The sequence below is a fragment of the Propithecus coquereli genome, unplaced genomic scaffold, assembly GCF_000956105.1.
Source record: "Propithecus coquereli isolate 6110/MARCELLA unplaced genomic scaffold, Pcoq_1.0 Scaffold88, whole genome shotgun sequence".
NCBI classification, from domain to species: Eukaryota; Metazoa; Chordata; class Mammalia; order Primates; family Indriidae; genus Propithecus; species Propithecus coquereli.
This window is the reverse complement of record NW_012155062.1, coordinates 1,901,393-1,920,910: the sequence shown is the minus strand read 5'-3', so window position 1 is coordinate 1,920,910 and position 19,518 is coordinate 1,901,393. Positions and strand designations below refer to the sequence as shown.

Below are 19,518 nucleotides of genomic sequence, written 5' to 3'. Positions count from 1 at the left end.
TAATTATAATTTTGATTTAGTAACATCCACTAATAAAGATATAAATGAGCTGCTAAATACAGAAAACATTAGACATAATCTGATTATATGGACAGAAATGTAGGCCATTGGCATACTTCTAATTTGATGATCACTGATGAATCTTCAAAACATAAAACAGATAATCAGATTCTCTAATCTTCATGGCCCAATAATTTAGGACTTTACAGAGCCAACTGACCTCCTTAAGGTTGCAAACTAGATAAAACAGAGAAAGTAGTCCAAGAATGAATCAGTATTAAGTATTAAAAGTTTCTATACATATTTCTTCATGTTCAGCATATTATTCAATATTCTTTCCAAGTACAAAATCACAACAAATGGAAATTTAGAAATCAAATTTTATATTCAAATGTTACTTGTCACAGCATTGATTTCTCACTACTTTGCTATGTCAAATGAAAAAGTCCGAATTTAGCACATGAAATCACTTATTCAGTGTTTCAAAAGCTTTATTCAATCTCTACAAAAATTACACTGCAATACATGTCTTTGGCCTCCAAAATTTAAATGAGTAAGGATATTTGTGATGTGATGGCTAGCCATTACATCACATGCTTCTGTTAGCAGCAAGTGTCCCAGTTACTGGTTTCTGGCATTAGCTGAACTGTGGTTGTCTAAGAAAAGAATAAACATTTATTTTTAAAATCTAGATCAGATATAATGTCAAAAATGGAGATCAATTTCTCTAATTACTACAGAAACTTTTATTTTATCTCCGAAAGATTTGATAACTATCATCTACAATACTTTATATTTTTCAAACTTGATTTCAGTGATATCCCTTTTACATTCCTACTGAGATCCAGGATTGAGGAATTTCTAGCTTTTAAAAACTACCACCCAGTTCTATTAGAGCAGTGCACCAAATTGTGGATCAGGACCCATTAGTGGGTCATTGAATCAATTTAATGGGTCTCGAGCAACAGTTTTTTAAATGAAATAGTATCAAACAGAAAAGAAAATGGAGTATACATACATAATATGGACAAATCATGTTTAATGAGATTCCCAGTTCTTAAAATAAATGTATCTGTATCACTGGGTCATAATGTAAAATATATTTTTATGGGTTTTAATAGAATATATTTTTATGGGTGGTTGTGATCAAAAAATATTTCTACAGTTTGAAAACTACTATATAATGGCCCAGGAGTATCAAAACATACTATATTATAATAAGTTATAATTAAGTCAATTTTTAAATGAAAAATCTTATTAAAAACCTGAATTTCCTCAGTATAAATATTACTGGAAGTCTAAATTAATATTCTAATTATTCAGGTCTGAATGTTCTCCAGTAACTAGGATATGACTGTTCCATAGGTCCTCAAAATGTCTTTCGTGTCTTCTATTTTCAATTTCACAAGTGAATTTACATTCCCATTGGCAATACCTTTTATTATAGTCCATGTGCCTCAAGGGTTGGAAGAGGAGGAAATATTTAATTTGAAAATGCCCATCCTCCTAAGCACATATTATATGTACACCCAGAGAAGCAAAGAGCACCCTCATCTCCTGCCCCTTTAAGAATGACAGGAATCAAAAATCAAGCAGAGGTCATGCTAAATTTATATTACTGAAATATTCACCATACCAACCTCTGAGCAGGTCATCTCCTATCTATAATCAGAAACTTGACTGCAAACCCTAATCACAGCAATGATATAAAATTTAAACTGCAAGCCATCAAAGAAAGTCATATTCCATTTTGGGACATTTACTTTCATTCAACAAATAATTATTGAGTGTTTACCATGTATCAAACACAGGTCTAGGCGCTGGAAATAAAGCAATAAACTTGCTCCAAAAATACCTCATCAGGCCTCTTAATAATCTACCTACTTCCATAACCCACAACTTTCTGTAATACACTTTTTATATTGATTTAAAAGGATATTCTTTTGTATCACAGAAAAACCAAAAACAGCTGATTCAAATTAATTATGTTTTATAAAGTCACTGCAAACACAGAACTATCAAACACTGAATCACTGTTCCTAGGGCTAGGTTCCTGTCAGCCTCTGGTCACAAGATTTTCATCAACCAATCAATACATGCCCTTGTTTTATGTGTGTTTCTGTTTAAAGACACAGTATTTACGATATATTTTTGATTCATTAATACTGAACTCACAGCCAACAGTATTATAATGCATGCCTGAACTAAGCTTATTTGACACGTTTTTTTTTTTTCCATAAGGCATATCGGAGCTTTCTTGCACTTGGGAACACTAGACAGCACTTTAGCAGTAAGTTTGGGAGCCACTTTAAACAGCGAAATCACCAGGAAAAAAAAGCACTAAATAGACTGTAAAAAAGTAATCTCCTCAGAAGGCAGAAAATCACCTTATTCAACCTCAACGGGGAACATACAGGTCAAGTGACTCAAAATTTTTGCCACTCTGTGTATATACATGTCTCTGAATAACTGCAACAACAGCAAGATCATTGATTTGAGGGTTACAAATATATTTTAGCAAGCAGGTGAATTTACAAATATGGAATCTGTGAATAATTAGAATTAATTGCAATTCATCATAGGAATTTTCTCTTTAAAAGTATTCTAGCTAATAAATGAATTAAGATATGACAATGAAATATTACCATTATGCAACTCCTAATAAATTAATGGACTAGGCAAGGATCATCGATGATTGCTCACATTACAAAAAGAAAGACAATCTTGATCGTCCTGATGGAAGAAAAAAATTGAAACTGAATCTGATCAAACCTCAACATCTCACTACCAATTTAGAGAATAGATAAGGGACAATGTTTTCACTCTTTAATTTAACATCAAGATACTCCATTTTTTAATCTGATATCCTAAAGGGCAAGGGTCATATTCTATTCAACTGTCTCCCTGGTATCTATTATAATACATAGTAGTCAACATTGGTTAAAATTTTCTTGAATAAATTAAGTAAATGAACAACCTCTTAGAAATTTAAGAACGTTAATTTATATGGTCATCTCTTTTTCAAATAAAAGAGGAAAGAGAAAGGTACATGCACCCAATTTAAAGCTCTAAGAGATACAAGAATTGAAATAACACCCCAAAAATCAAAGGTCATTTATACTGTAATTTCGACTGTTCAACAGAAAGCTATGCACCAGAAGAAAAAAAAATTCACTGAATAAAGTAACAAAACGCATATTCTCTTTGTTAAACAATAAGAGCCCCTAAACTCCACTTTGAGTCAGTTTACTTTCATTTTTAAATAAGTTTAACAAGTTTACACAGAAATAAAATTAAAAGAGAAAAAACGAAGTGACTAGTAAAAATATGACAGAGAACAAGGAAGACAAATAACTTTATACTCATCAATAAACCTGTAGACATTTCTGCATAACAGCACACTTTAGAGCTAATATTCAGAATGAGAGTCCTGAATTAGCAAGATTTGAATATGTTTAGAAAACACTAAGAAAACAGTACTACCTTGTGAAGTTTGTCCAAAAAAAAAAGAAACCTAAGATAAGAATATATAACGGTATAAAGGGTAAGCTTCAAACTTCTAATTTATCTAGTCACTCCCTATAATGCCAGATAAATGAGAAAGTGCACTCAGAAAAGTGAGTGGCTGTAACACACATTGTTCTCATAACAAAATTTTATTCTTTCTTCTTAACTACAGTGCTAATTTTCTAATTTATAAAAATATATATCTACAAATAACAGCCTAGTATAGGCAAAGGTCACAAATTTAAAAGGTTCCTTCAAGAGTATTGATGTATGGATATTTTAATTATGAAGCTAATATTGTCGACTCTCATCATAGAACAGACTTAGTAGTATAACTGATCGTAAATTATAAACAACCAAGTTAACAACTACAAAATTCTAAACTGAAACATGCAACAGGTGAAAGAAATAAGCCGTTAAGTACAACTACTTCTCCAGAGACACAATTTCCTTCTACCCAGACAGACGAAGAGAATCCTTCCCCAAATTAAGTGTGATAGCCTGAAGACAGAGAATTGATCCAAAGGTACCTTAATCCCCAGTATAAGCAACAGGGTTGAGAGCCTAGTTTTTCTTACCAAGATCAGGGCTACATTACTTGAGCAAGAAAAAATGGTTCCACAGCACAGTGAAGGTGGCATTCACCGAAAAATGAGGCTCCTCTGAATCGCTATGTATAAATGGCAGATTTACAGCAATAAAAATATATTTGGAATTATGTTATTGTCATGACAGTGCTGGTATGCAATCAAACTAACAAACCAAAGTAATTCAATATAGCCAATTTAAATTTTAGGAACTGCTTATTACTGGAACTCTTCTATATCATAGTGGGAATGAAAATGGTACAGCCACTTTGGAAAACAGTTTGGCAGTTTCTTATAAAGTTAAACATACACTTGCCATATAACCCAACAATCCTAATTCTAGAAGCTAACCCAAGAGAAATGAAAACTTATGTTCACAAACACCCCAAAAAAACCTGCACACAAATGTTTGACAGTTTATACATAATCGCCAAAAACTGCAAACAAGTGCTTCAACTGGTGAATGGACAAACATGCTATATACTGGAATATTGCCCAGCAGTTAAAAGAAACTACTGATACATGCTGCAGGATGGATGGATCTCAAATGCATTCTGCAAAGTGAAAGAAGGCAGGTTTCAAAGGCTATATAAGACATGATTCAATTTATATGAAATTCTAGAAAAGGCAAAATTATAGAAAGAGAAAAAGATCAGTGGCTTCTAGGAACTGGGAGTGGGAGGAGGAGCTGACCAAGAAGGGGCTGCATAAGGGAATTTGGGGGGAGGGTGATGGAACTGTTCTGTATTTTGATTATTGGGAAAGTGAATTTTAGACAGAAAAATTGTTTATCCAATATAAAAAAATCTTAATGTCATAATTAACTGAAATGCTCAGAAAAAGGAATATTTCCTTTAATAACTAAATTTTCTGGCTACCCATAAATACATTTAATTTCAACTTCTGTCATTTAAGAAAATCTTTCTATAAAGTATTTCTATTTGTATGCCCTAGTCAGATGTTTATTATTTTATTTAAATTGGGGCCAATTTATTTGTTTGAGATTTGTCTCATACAACTGTACAATGCAAACTAAATTGATTTAGGATGAACTTGGTGCCTCAGGAGGCATTTAATCAAGGTTCTTCCATGACAAAATTTTCTCCCACAAAAAAGATGAAACAATTAATCCATTCATTCAACAAGTAAGTGTTCATTAGAGACCTATTACGTGCAAAACACAGGAAATACAAATGGCAAACAAGACAACCACAGTTCCTAACATTACAGAGTTTAAGCAAGCAATAATAGAAAGTATGATATGTACTACAATAGAATTACTTTGCTTTCAGAGCACACAGCAAGTGCAATAACCTAATCATGTAAGTTCTAAGTCTTATTTTTAATGTTGAAAAGAACGGTTATGTGCAAGGTTCACATGCTCCTATTAGGATCTATAGAATGCCTAGTCCTGGTGAACTTGAAAACAAAGCTTTAAAAAGCATGCAGCACTAGTGCTCACCATTCCATTACTCTCAGTGTTTAAGAATGGAAAGAAAACAAAGAGGTCACATACACATAACACTATCCCTGCACAAGCTGTACAATAATCACTCTCCTACAGCAAGGTCCTCTTTAGGGAAGTACAATACTAGAATATGCAGATTTATTTCTGTCACCTTTCCAACAAGCAGGAAATTTTTCTGTTACAGAATACCATAATTGTAAGCTTTTCTTTTTTGAGGAATATTATTTTAAAGATGGGGGGAAGAAGAGAGGGAAGAGAAGAACCAAACATTATGGGAATAAGAACTGGAAGCAAAAAAATAAGCAAAAGTAGGTATAAAGATTTTTGCAATGAAGTCTTAAAAACAAATTAAGGAAGTTTAAGGAAACTAGAACAGAGGCATTACAACCACACCCTGGCTTCTTTCTATTATTAAAAAAAGGAAGCCAAGATAAGTAAAAAGAGGGCTGCCTACAGGTGCTTTGGCATGAAGTTATCATGTGCAAAGGTAAAATTATATAACCCCAAGGACTAAAAAGAGTGTTTGATGAATACTCAGCTATGCCAAAGTTACCTGAAACATTTTCCATCTCAAGCATCCTAATTACACGATGCTTCTGGGACCACAGGGGGACCCGCAGGACCAGGGTTAATAATTAGTGTCAAAAACCAGAAAAGCTTTCAACAATTCTAAAAGAAAGTAATACTGATTAAAATAAAATGCCTCTTGGGAGGTTATGTATTTACAGGTAAAAAACGCAAAAGAAATTTACTAGCATCTTACTGAAACTCCATCTCAGAGAAGTAAGATAGTAAATAGTTTCTATTAAGCAGTAGATGCAAATTAATGCAGGTCCACAGTTCCTTTTCTAAAGTTCTTGCAGTCAAACATGTCTTGGAATTCAGAATGTCTGGGGATTTTTGATGAGTGATAGTGTATACACCACATAACTTGTAACACTCCTGAGAAGGCTGGAATGGCACAGAGAAGTCTGGGGCAGCACACTGTAATCAAACGTTTGCTACAGTATTTCTGCAGTGAAACCTATCAATACATGAAATAAAGACAATAGTTCAGAACAGATTTTGTGAAAAAATCAATTTGTGCCGAACATAAAAAAAAGTTTTGGTTTTCAGAGAATTTGGGATATTATAACCGTTGATAAGAAATTGTAGTCCCACAGAACAGTAATCATAATCCCTTTTCATGAGCTGAACGTCACTGTGGTATTTTGGTGAACCCAGAATAATTCTAAAAGTCTCCCGTTGGTTCACACATAACATGTCCTCTAAACCCTATCCAGTGTTAAATTTATCATGGATTCTCTTATCAGGGCAGTTTTCAGAAATCTAACCTTTGCAATTTATAGAACTGCCAAATCCAATTTTGCCACCATGCAAAAAAGTGTTCATTGAGTTGAACTGAACATACTGAACTCATCCGAAAACGGCTTGCTCCCATTTTTTCACAGGAAAAATGCTGTAACTGTTAACGGTGTTCCTGACTCAGAAAGAAACAACAAATGAGTAACAAAAAGGACCCAATTTGTCATAAATACCAAGATACAATAACCCTATAAAACCCTATTATCATAGTGCATTTATGTGTAGACATTTACTGACTATATACAATATAGGCAATATACTATAGACTAAACACACTATAACTAAAATGTTTCCACTGAGGGGAAAACCAGAGACAGTTCCTTGTCAACAATGGTATAAAAGAGAGTAAAGCAGAAGTGTAGTTTATACTAGGTAACCATTAAGGCCCCTTCTATCCTTACGTTCCATGAAAAATACAACTCAATGATATCGTAAATATGATAAATATAACCTAAAATGAACAACTTTTGATTAGCAACACTTCTTGCCTTCATATAATTTATATTAACTTTAAAGATATCACTTAGGTCTCTTAAGATTTCCAGGAGCATCTGAATTGATGCTTTAATTTATTCTTGCCAAATTTCCTTTTAACAAACTTTCTAAGCTTTAGGAATCCTCTAACTTTGGGACTACACTTAACAAAAATTGTTAATGAGCAATGAATATAGTGGCCTCGCTAAGGATACTAAGTATAGTCAACCCTCCATATCTGTGGTTTCCACACCTATGGATTCAACCAACCATGGATCAAAAATATTTAGGGGGGGAAAAAAGCATCTGTACTGAACATGTACAGGTGCTTCTTTTTTCTTGTCACTATTCCCTAAACAATACAGCATAACAGCTACTTACATAGCACTTACTATATTAGGTATTATAAGTAATCTAAAAATGATCTAAAGTATATAGGAAGACATGCATAGATTATATGCAAATAATATGCCATTTTATATCAGGGACTTCAACACCTGCAGATTTTTGGTATCCACGAGGAGTCCTGGAACCAGTACTGAGTAATAGCTGTATGACACTGTGAAAAAAAGTCACTTATTTAACCTGATCCTCTTACTAATATTTTCTATGCATTTCTTCAGTCATCTTCACACTTCCATCCTTAATTTTAAAAAACAGGTTAAAATAAAAGGATGTCTTTTTTTTAAAAAAAAAACAGCTAAGAGATACGTGTAAAGGGAAGCAGAAATCAGTCATTTTCAACCCTGCAGCACACTGGAATAGCCTGTAGAAATCATAAAATATATCAACGCCCTAGCCCTATCACTAGATTCAAATATAAATTAGCACGGGTAGGATCAGAACATCTTTTTATTTTAAGCTCCAAAAAAATGTTAATGTGAAGTTGGGCTGAGAACCACTGGTATGAGCCGCTTCCTCCACAAACTTCTGTCTTCTATTAGTAAGTGTTAATAATCCTATAGCAAGGACTGCAAGGGCTATCTTTAAAATTGTCCATTTTTCTTCTCTCATTGACTCTGTTACAGAAAAAAAAATACTAAATTTCAACTGGAAGTTCTTAAACAAGTGCATTACTATAGTAAAATTCATTTTAGCTTATTTGATAGTCTCATTCCCAAATGCTCAGGATTTCTTTTTCAGTTCTCAAAAAACAACCTTCATTAGCAGGGTATTAAGATAAATTGCAAAGCATACAATAATAAGCAAACATACAATACACATTCCAGTTACCAACTTTCAATGATCAAAAAATACTCAAAAGAATGATTTTAAAAACCTAATTACATTTTGATACTTTATTAACGACAAACATTTGCAGAATAGAATCTCAATTATACAAAGCTATATTAGCCATAACATACCTGATATTCGAATAACAGAAAAAGAACTCAGTAAGTGTCATTCTTTTAATGAAAACTGGTATCACAAGATTCCACATCTTTAAGATTTACATTTTTGGGGTGAGGGGAGCCATATTATCAAATTCCCTAAAATAAATGTAGAAAATAAAATAATGTTTTGTAAAAAAATCCATCTACAAATACCAGTTTTTAAAATGTTGCCTACTACTGATACCTACTAGTTTCAACTTCAAAACAATACAAGGGTTATTTTTGTACCCCAAATTAAGATTTTATTGAAAAAGTCTTGGAGCCATATATTTGCACACCTTAAGACTAGTGGAATACCATGAATTTTATCTCTTCTCTCCCTATTACATTACCTAACATATTTGCCCGCCACTCGAAAGTATTCATTGTAAATGGTAAAATATAAGTATTTCACAGAAATAGAAAAATAAACATGACACAGTCTGGGTGTAAGGGAAAAAAAACATTTTCACTTCCCTTTTTACTAGAGGCAATTCTGAATATAATTTTAACACCGATATACCACATTCTAATATACTGCCTAGTATACTACCTGAAGTCAAAACCAAACAAGTTAAAAAAAATAGATAACACAATAACTTAAAAATATTCAGAAGTCCACTACTTTTATAAGGTACACTTGTACCAATTTCAACTTAAAACTTTACAATAAATGATTTTTAATAAATACATTTTAAAATAAAGAAAATTGCAAAGCATCAATGCATTCAAGGCACACTTTATTCAAGGTAATATACAATGAAAGCAAAGTATATGTTAAAATTTAAGTTGGTGAAAAACACCAAGATTCTATTTTCTTTCCTCAAAAAAAATTTTTTCTATTTTTTCTGATGGTAGATATAATGCATAGTCATAGCTGAAAATCCAAATATAGAGAAATATAAAATATAAAAAGAAAAATCATCCTAAATCTAACCATTTATAAATAACTATCATTAACATATTCTTCCAAAAGACGGATTTATTCTGTATATTTATAACCACTCATACATGTATTTGTGTATCTATGTATGAGCACATATATACTTCTTTTCTTTATATATACTGAAGGTAGAGAAATGTTTAAGATCATTTGCTTGAAAATAAAAATGATAAGCTGTTTCAAACACTCATTCTGCTCTTCCATTTTCATTTTAGCAGGCCAGGTTTGGGATTCTTCTGTGTGTGTATGTATGTGTATGTGTGTGTGTTTCCACCTGGTATTGCTATTGTCTACTTAAGGGCAGATGAAAAAATTGTCTGCTTGTTTTACTTAAAAAAAAAAAAAAAAAAAAACCAAAAAAACACCTCTGGCAAAATTTTTCCAAGGCCTGAGAACACAGACATCTGTATTAAAAGTGACTGGCTCACTGATTTATAGTAGTAGCCCATGGTCCTGAGAAAAACTGCAAAGTAGACAAGATGACTTTTATGGCCTCCCACTTCTTGGTCAGAAAGAGCACTACACTAGTAATTAGGACATGAAAGCTCTACTGATCATGTGTGTGACTTGAGCATTTCACTCAACCTTCCTATGATTCGTTTCAATTCTAAAACCCTGTAATTCACGCTGTCTCCCTATTCCCCCACCATCTTCTTTGCTGCTCTCAAAATAAGTAAAAATAATCCCCTCCTCCTATTTCACTGGGATTCCATCATTTAAAATAAACCTTTCTTCTGACCAACAAAGTCCATTTCTTTAATGTACTTATTCACCCCTAGATGGGAAGAACAAGGTAATCTGATGAGATCAAAGATGTGGGCAATATCTTGGTGAAGAGGGAGGGCAGCAACTCAAAAAAAAACAATTAAGCAAGTTTATAGGAACAAAATTTTAATTTAAAATTAAAATAGCTTTATGAGCTCCACAGGAAAAAATTATAATCTTTCAACTTAGATCATCTATTTTATTAAATTTAAAAAGAAATCTATTAAATTTATTCATCTATTAAATTTAAAAAGAAAGCAGTGTTTTTAGCTCCCAATATGAAGATCTGAGCATATTTAAGATAGCAACATGGAAGCAGCTTTGTAGTATTTCGTCCATTACATTTGTGCAACACTTTAAAGCTCAAAGTGCACTCATATGCATTATTTCATTCTCAAAACAAGTACATACGGCAGTCACTATTGATTATCTCTCTAACATCCATTTCCCCCATATTCTCCCTTCCCACAATTTTTTTAAAAATATCTTCCCTCTACCATGTAACTCTGTAAAATGTAACCCCATCACCAATTGCAGTAGGTATCTCCTGATTTAAAAGAGACCAACGATGATAAACTTATTCCCCTTGTCATAACAGGTTACAAAGTATGTGTGACTTAACTCTGGTCAATAAAATATGAAGGGAAAAGCATGCCAGTAGGCTTGTGCAAAAGATTCCCTTTGCTTTTGATAAAAAAAAAAAAAACCTAAAAAACAAAAGGCAGAGAGAGATACATAGGAAGAAAATGTTCCACTCCTTCCTCTGGCCTATGCACGTCTAGATATGATCTTCCTGCCAGCCTTAGGATGAATCCAACACATATAGGATGCAGAGCCAAGAAGAAGAGGCAAATCAGAGTTCTGAAGTACTAGCTTGGGGCTACCCATATTACTCCCATACTTCAATGTTTCATTTCAGTTATCTACTGCATTTCAGCCACTGTAATGTGGCTGACACCGAGATAAACATTATACCTCATAAACCTCTCCTTTCCCAATCTGAACCTCCTCCTCCTTCAGCCAAAAGTTCTCCTTTCCATTTGGGCTGAGGTAGGCAAGACAGGAGGGTCACTATTACAAGCTGTTAGCCCAGCACGCTTCGCACCAAGCTCAAGTTCTCCTGGTATACATCAGGGGTGTCACATTTCCTCTTCCAAAGAACAACCTCCACCAACTCCACCCAGCAGTCCCTACTCAGGTTGAGGAGATGTTAGAATTATAAGAAGGCTCCTCCTCAACCGTGATGCTATAAAAAGCTGGAAAGTAGCATATGAAATCAGATCAGGGACCATATTGGAAAATATATGATAACAATAGACTAGATAATCAAACAATTCACTCTAAGGAATGAACCTCTCGTAGGTTCAGGAATACCAGAATCCTTTTTCTTTTTTTTAAGAGGATGCTATAATATTAAATAAATCTCTAAGAGGTACTGTAAACTAGGAAAGGTGATATTTTATAAGCAAACACCCTCTTCGACATATTAACCAACAGTTCTTAAGTTAGCTTAGAAAGGAAATCGTTTTTAAAAAATCTATGAACCCTAAATATTTTATTGCAACTAAAACATAAAAATGTGCATTCATAAGACAATTTTATAATACAGGGCCAAGGCATTTTCTTCAAGAGTCTATTGGTGGATGTGCTATTACTTTATTAAGTATGAAATGTCCGATTTCCTTAAGTACTAAGTTTGACAGTTGATATCTCTGACAATTCACTTAGACACCTCTTTTTTTATTTTTATTGTGAAGGTACATCCTCATTCTTTCAAATGCATATTTTGGCTTGTGATTATCTTTCACAATTTTTAGAGTAATTTTTGTGAAACCATGGAGAGGTCAAAACTTTGTGTTATTTTCAAATAGGAGTTTCGTCATGGAACCAATGCAGCACAGACAGCTTGAAATATCAACGACATGTTTGGGAAGGATGTGGCTAATGAATGCACAGTACATCCATGGTTTGAGAAGTTTTGTTCTGGTGATTTTAATTTTGAAAATGAGCCACGTGGGCAACCTTAGACCAAGGTGGTGATGATGAGCTGAAAGCTGTAGTGGAAGCGAATCCATCTCAGCCTATGGGTGAATTAGTAGCAAGGTTTGATGTTACTATTGCAATAATATTGGACCATTTGAAACAAATCATCAAGGTAAAGAAGCTGGATAGATGGGTACCACATGAATTAAACGAGCAATCATTGAGAAATCATCTCAAAGCTCACTTTTCTTTGCTGTCATGACATAAAGGCAAACCATTTCTACACCGTATTGTGGCATCTGATGAAAAATGGATTCTTCTTGACAACTGCAAGCATTCGGCACAATGGTTGTATAAAGATGAAGTACTGAAACACAGTCCAAAACTGAATATTCATCAAAAAAAAGATAACAGTGTCTGTTTGGTGGTCCAGCACTGGTATTATCCACCACAGCTTCAGGAAATCTGGTCAGTCAATTACAGCAGATGTCTACTGCAACCAATTAGATGAAATGAGGTTGGTTGCGATTAAGCAGCTGACATTGGTCAATAGAGACAGGCCAATCCTCTTGCAAGACAATGCTCAACCACATGTCGCACAAACAACACTGCTCAAACCACAAAGGCTGGACTTGGAAACTCTCTGGCATCCACCATATTCACTAGACTCTGCACCAACTGATTACCACTTCTTCCAGGCTATGGACCACTTCTTGCAAAGAAAAATAATTCAATTCTCAACAAGCTGTGGAAAATGCCTTCTGTGATTTCATGGCCACTTACTCTCCAGGCTTCTTCTCTGCTGGCATAAGCAAGCTACCATTAAGATGGCAAAACTGTGTCGATAGTTTAGGTGCATACTTTGATTAATTGTACTGCTTTTTGTTTGAGATATAATAAACTATACTTTTGATTCAAAATTGGACATTTCATATTTAATGACCTAAAATTTTATTTTTCTTGCAAAAACCACACCCATTGTACATCACTTGTGATTTCCAGTTTCTGTTTCTTAAATATGGAAAGACGTTTCACAAACACCGGAAAAGCAATTTTACTGCAGAATCTTTAGATTACTAGGGGTTTTTTTTTTTCTAATCATTTAAAATGATTTCACCCTCACCTATTTCAACTGTAATTGATTTTGGCTACTGACCTATTTTCAAAGCAGCCAACTGGTTCTCATACAAACTCCTTTTTGCCTTCAGACTTCACTGAATAATGTTTCATTAAACTATGTAATTACAATATCAAGTGCAACTGCCATTAACAGTTTGTTAGGTACAAACACAAACAATTCTTAGCAAGTCTATAATAACTGGTGGGAAAAAAAGTTCAAGAGTAAACTAAAGAGTAGTCTACTGCCACTCAATTTAGCACAGGCATCAGTCAGTAAATTCTACAGAAAGAGTGAAGACCATCATTTATTCTCACGAGTGGGTTAAGCAGTGGTCAGTCAAGAGAGATTCTCCTGTAAAAGGGTGTTCCCAAGAGTCTTTGCTTATCTACCCACCAATCAATTCCCCAACAATTCATATATATAAGCAACTTCTGAAATGAAAGAAGATTCACACAGTGTCTACTATGTGCTAGGCAATCTCATAGTGCTTGCCGCTTTATATAAATGTTCTCAATTTTGGTGAAAAATATAATGGCAGAGTGATTCCCTTCTTTTTCTTTTTTTTTTTCTTTTTTCCAAATGCAGTTATCAGTTAAAGAAAGCAGTTCCAGGGAATATAAAGTCATCTAACCAAATGAAACAAACTTGAGTACACCTTAAATCTGACATTACTACACTAGAGGAAAAAAAGCATTAAATATTTGTGTTTAAGAAAAAGAATATCATGAGATTTTACCTAATTTCATTGAAAGCTATGAAAAATATGGACATGATTTAGCCATAACTTTCATTAAATTAAAACTATGTAATATATCATTAGAAAAGAAAATGACCCCAAAAGTATCTCTTCTTTCCCAAATACATAAACATTTCAAGTTCATTATTAAGAATTCTTTCTTATAACTAAGATAGTAGGTGGGAAGTGGCAGGAGAAAACATAACCAATCACTTACTGTGATCTAAGAACAAATCAGTATGCACTTTCCTTAGGTTCCATGATAGAAGGGAACCCCAAATATTTACAGCTTCTAAATCTCAGCTTTGAGAAGAGAGCTAGAAAAAAACATGTCTAATAGCAAACTCCACTGTGTCTCTAAAAGTTATCTATCCCCACATGTATCTCTCGTTCTATATTTTCTGAGTACTTCAGAAGTCACTTCACATTAATGGATAACGCACACTCGATTTCTATACATTAAGAATCCCAAGTATGATCCTGCAGATAGTACAAAGGTATTGTTCTGAGGTAGCTTAAGTTACCATAATCATACTGTTTGCACATATAGAATCCCTACAATTAGAGAAAGGCAGATACCTCAAAACTGCCACTTCCAAAGAAATTACATCTTGAAGAACCAACACTCAGACAGATACCAATATCAATTAATCCTACTAAATACTAACTGCTTGAGAAAAGACAAAAAGGAAGAAGATGGAAACAGATCATTGGTGGTGTAAGACTTTGAAGTCAGAAAAAAATTTGATTCAACTATGCATTCTGCTACTTCCAAGATTTATCTTTCACAGGTTACTGCTTCCTGGTCTCAAAATGGAGATCACACCATCTAACTCATAGAGTGGTCTTAACAGTATCATTTATGACCTCCATACAAAGTAGGCACTTAATAAATTATAACAGGTATTGTTGTTATTGGGAAGTTCAAGGTAACACAAATTTACTTATAATGTAAGTCCTTGTTCAATGCTAAGAGGGAAATAATTAGTTTAAAAAAAAATCAAACAACCTCAATCTTCCCTGTAATATGATTCTACATGCATTTAAAAACCGGTGTTGTGAGGGTGATATTTTTCTAAGTGCTACAGATAATGATTAAGTTTGAGGTTAGATTATTTTAGGGTCATCTAATATTTAAAATGACTGAAAACCTCCCACATATTTATCTGAAACTGTGGAAGTTTCACATTTTATCATTCCACTGTTATAATCAGTTCTCTACATGTATAAATTCTTTACATTTCACCTTATGTATAGCAAATCTCACCTATCAACAGTAATATAAACTATCCAATGACCTATAGTTTATTTTTTTATTTAATATTTCAGCATTCCCTCTACTTGGTGTGATATAATACATCCGTTTGAGAAGCCCTTTAAAACTGAACAACCACTTATCCCATTCTGAAAAAAAATCTAAACCAATAAACTACACCAGAATAAATCTATTCTCAGCACAGAGGGGATTACAGGATGGACCAGAGGGGACACAGAGAAGTAACTGGTGAGCTTCCCATTTCTTCCTGAGTTACATTTTTACAGTCTGATTTATTTTATGTATAACCAATGGCCAGATTACCAGACACACCCATATTCAAATACAAATAAAGAAATATAACAAAGCCATGTATAAACTGGTTTGGATTATATACTTTTCTGCTTTCCTATAGTAGCACAAATGATAGCAAACTATTTTGTTATAATCTGCTTCCTTAAACTTACTATCCTCATTTGCCTACCTATGATCAGCATAGAATCTATATAAACTCAGACCTTCATATCTCAAACTGACTCATTTTTAAATACTACACATTATGGACTTCATGGCCTGATCTCCACCTACTTTCACAGCTTCCTCTCCCACAAAGACCTCCTGGCACAGCAGCCTTATGTCCAGCTCAACATGCCCTATAACACCAAACCACATGTCTGTGCTCAGGCTGTTCCCTTCACCTAGAAAACGAGCCCCACCCTACCCCGCATCCCCTAATTTGCCTATTAAAATATTTTAAGACCCAGATGCAGTGTTACCAGCTCTACACTCATTCATAATTCTCCAGTCAAAAATTAGTATCTTTCACAAACACACCCCAAGCTTCCATGCACCTCCAATAAAACCCATGGGAATATTGTATAGAATTATTTTTGTGCGTGTCTGCTTCTCCCTTGAAGGCAAATACTGGGTCTCATTATCTTCATATTCTACCCACTGTTCCATTCGCATCACATAGTAAAGGTCCAAGTTGAATTAAACTATTTTTTGATTTTAATTCCAGTCCTTTATTTTGAAGGAAGCAATAAATGCCTTTCAAGTATTGAAGATTTTGTTAATACATTGTTAAAATTTACAAATCTAAAAATGAAAATATCGGTAATTACATATTGCATTAATTTTAAGTTGATGATTGGCAGAGAGGTCAGTGAGTACAGTAAATCCTCAGTAAAGATAATCATTTCTAAAGATTCTCCCCAAAAACTCTCATAAATATCAACATCAAAATTAACCTTTCTGTCCCCCATTCTAGTAAGAACTACTTCTACTTGATGCATATCCAGAAATGCAACCTAACTTAAAGCAAAAGTGTCTACACATTCGGCTAAGAATCCATGCCAAAGCCATATAATGTATTTGATAACATCCTTCTTCCAATGCCTATATATACAATTTTCATATTTTGTACAACTATAAAGGCTAATGTATACAAAACATGAAGATAATTTATCTATACTCAGGTTATAGCTACAGCAAAGTTTGGAAATAATTATAAAATGCACTAAGCACATCTCAGAAAAAAGGAAAGAAAGAAAGAAAGATATTAAGAATGTCACAAACCAGGTCTGATTTTTTGGTGGAAAATGTTTTCTTAAATTGGTGTCACATCTTTGTAATTCTAAATTATTATTTAATTTTTGTAATATTTTTCTCCAAATTTATTTGTGGGGAAAGCCAATATTCTTCAAAGAAACATATGGAACATCAAAAAGTGATATTTTTAATTTTAAAATCTATCCCATCTTAGATATAGTTCAATATCTCTTACTATCTGTGGTCAAACGTCATTCGTATCAGAAGAAGTAACTGCAAAAGTAAAAGAAATGACTTATTTTGTTAATTTATTAAAAATAAGTGGGCTTAGTGTTCTAATTTAAAACAGTGTTCTAATAGAAGGTTTAAAAGGGGCCACTGACTGACCAGCCTGAGTACTCATCACAACATTAGAGTTAAAACTAATTCACAGTGTAGCAACTGTAGCTTTCTCCCACACACTCTGTCTCCCACCTGAACTTAACCTCCTGGCCTGAAACACGAGGTGGGAAAAACTGGAACGATCATGCCACAAGCCTAACTAACCCCCACGAGCATACACATCTCCATCACCATCCTGCTGAAAAGAAATGTGGGGGCTGTGGACCAAGAGAACCGACACTTCTGTGTGTCACTTCCCCTGCATGTGGGATAAACAAACAAGCACCGTAACAGTAACCCTCAGAGTAATTTTGTTACCTTTGACTGATGATTTGGTTAAGTTTTGAGCTAAGTCAAAAGCTCTATCAAATATAATAAGTAAATCCCTGTGCCCCCCCATTAAAACAAACAATCCAACGGGAAGTTTAGCCCTGAACTAAATGCTGGCCCCAGTCACCTCCTTCCAGCAGATCCATGCCTTCCTCCTGCCCAAAGCCCCTACCCCAAAGGTAATTGTCCAGACACAATCAAGGAGCGCAGTGGGCTGCACTCTCCACCTCAAAATCCCTCCTAAAAGCAGCCCCCGCCTTAGCCCAGCTCGCCCACCTCCTTCCTGCTCCCATTCGCTCCGCACCACTCGGGCAACTTTTGCACCCAGCCCGGCCCGCCGCCCGCGGCCCCCTCCTGCCCCCCGAGCCCTCCGCGCCCTCTACCTCCCGACCGCGGCCCCCTCCGGCCCGCGCCTCCGAGCAGCCCGCCCAGGTCCTCGCCCACCCTTCCTCGCAGACCGCCGCCCGCGGCGCCGCCCCCGCCGCACCCCACCCCACCCCGCCCGGGACCCCAGCCCACCCCGCCCCACCCGGGAGGGAGGGAGCCGCGACCGCGCTCAGGCTGCCGCCGGGCCGGGGCCGGCCAGCCGGCCGAGCACAGACGCGCAGGGGGCTTTACCTCAGAGGCGCTGTCGCGAGCGGCGGGGTCGGTCCGGGCGCGGGCGGCGCCCCCAGGTCCGTCAGTCAGCGGCGACGGGGGCAGCGGCGGGGGCACAACAGACGCGCCGGCGGCCGGAGGAGGAAAACGAGCCACGCAGGGAGGGATGAGCGAGGTAGGGGGAAAGGAATGAGCGAGGGAGGTAACACAGCTCGGCTCGGACTCGGTCCCCGCACTACTGCCGGTGCCTCCTACCGCCGCCAGTGGCCGGAGAGTCGCCGCCCGAGCCGCTGCTGTCGCCACCGATGCAGCCTGGAATGAATGCACAGCGGTGCCTCACTTATCCGGAGGTCAAACATCCTTCTGCCTCGGGCATCCGGATCGACGCCGGACCCGGAAGTGAACACACGGAAAAAAAATAGAAAAGGAAAGCGTCTCTCTAGTGGCGGCGGCCCCTCAGCCTCCCGCATCAGCGAAAAGAGCCGAGTGGAGCCGAAGATTACACCGACCTGCTCGGATTGGTCGGATCGCTGACCGGAAGAGAGGCAGCGCGCTCATTTGCTGGCAAAGCCTATAAACATCAAACCACGCCCCCTCCCCACCTTCGCCTAAGCAGTGGGAGAGGGAAAGTGAGGAGGTTTCGTGGATACGAGTATGAGTATGTTTCTCTAGAGGAGGCCGTGAAAGAAGAGGCTTAACAAGGTCTACGGAGAGAACTGGAGGAAAATGCTCCCGTGGTTTAGGAGAGCTACCAAGAATGGAGCGAGCAAAGAGCGTTAAGAGTGCCATTGTACAGAGTCAGGGTGCTGAGGCTTTCCCTGGTGCGCCCAGCACAGCCCTCAGGTTCTGAAAACTCTTAGGGCCTGGCCTAAAGGGATGACATCACTGGGTTGACATTTTTCCCCCACTGCTTTCTAACTCCAGTGTTACATCGGGGATTCAGCTGCTTAGAAATATGAATTGTGGCTCATATTTGCATCTCATTTGCTATCTATGAAGAACTCCGTTTGCGAGCTCAGGTAATCCTCTAAGCTATACAGTGTGGTAGATATTATCTCAGTTTTTCAAATGAAACTTCTGAGG

General features: G+C 36.1%; 1 protein-coding gene across 1 annotated transcript in view; it reads right to left on the bottom strand.

Annotated features, from left to right (window-relative positions):
- Positions 1 to 18,923, bottom strand: part of CSNK1G3 (casein kinase 1, gamma 3) — a 100,375-nt gene extending 81,452 nt beyond the window's left edge. The window contains exon 1 of the mRNA XM_012664323.1: positions 18,457 to 18,923. The gene's annotated coding sequence lies outside the window, so the exon portion shown is untranslated. The remainder of the gene's footprint in view (positions 1 to 18,456) is intronic.
- Positions 18,924 to 19,518: the final 595 nt, after the last annotated feature.